Genomic DNA, 753 nt, shown 5'->3' with positions numbered 1-753 from the left:
TATCAAGCGTAACCATGTCTTGAAGAACTCGCTGAATACCATGTTTAACTATGCTAAACATCTGCAATCTTTTTTTTTTAATTACCGCGCAATGGCAGGCGGTGCGGAGCCCATGGGGGCGGCCGAACGAGTTCGGTATAATTGACTTTCTTCGACGTTTTCATCCTGAGCTAGCCCGTGTTCTGCTTGCTGCGTGGCGTTTGGGGCGCCTTCAATGACATCATTACTCACAACTCTGCCAGAAGCCACTAACAAAAACCCGAAATTTCGTGTCTTTGGCTGCAGGAGAAGACAGGGCCCCCTTTTTGGGGCAGTATGTTTCGGCATTCTTTTGGCTCCTGTCATCTTTTTGGACCGCATAAGCTCGGCGTAAGGTGGTAAAAAGCTTTGCTCGCAGTACTTTACAACCGAGAATGGGTTCGTGCGCAGCGATACACACTCGCGCATCTCGTAAATAATACAGGACGCTCCGATTGGTATAATATATAGTTCGCCGGACAGCTCTTGAAATCATCTAGGTGGCCCATCCGGTGAGCCCGCCCAAAAAAGATGCAACTGCATTGTAACTTTTCCACCCACGATTTCCCTACTGAAAGCAGAACAGTTACGAGAGGCGAACAGAATATAGTTTGTCGCTGATAGGATCGTGAGTAGCCACAATATTAAATGAGAATTTTAGATAAAGATTATGCTGACACGTACAAGCTGTAGCGTGCAGAAGGATCGAGGCCCGTATCCTGACATGTTCCCGCA

The sequence above is a fragment of the Amblyomma maculatum genome, chromosome 3, assembly GCF_055883805.1.
Source record: "Amblyomma maculatum isolate TAMU_Amacu chromosome 3, ASM5588380v1, whole genome shotgun sequence".
NCBI classification, from domain to species: domain Eukaryota; kingdom Metazoa; phylum Arthropoda; class Arachnida; order Ixodida; family Ixodidae; genus Amblyomma; species Amblyomma maculatum.
The sequence above is the reverse complement of the archived record's forward strand: the minus strand, read 5'-3'. Positions refer to the sequence as shown.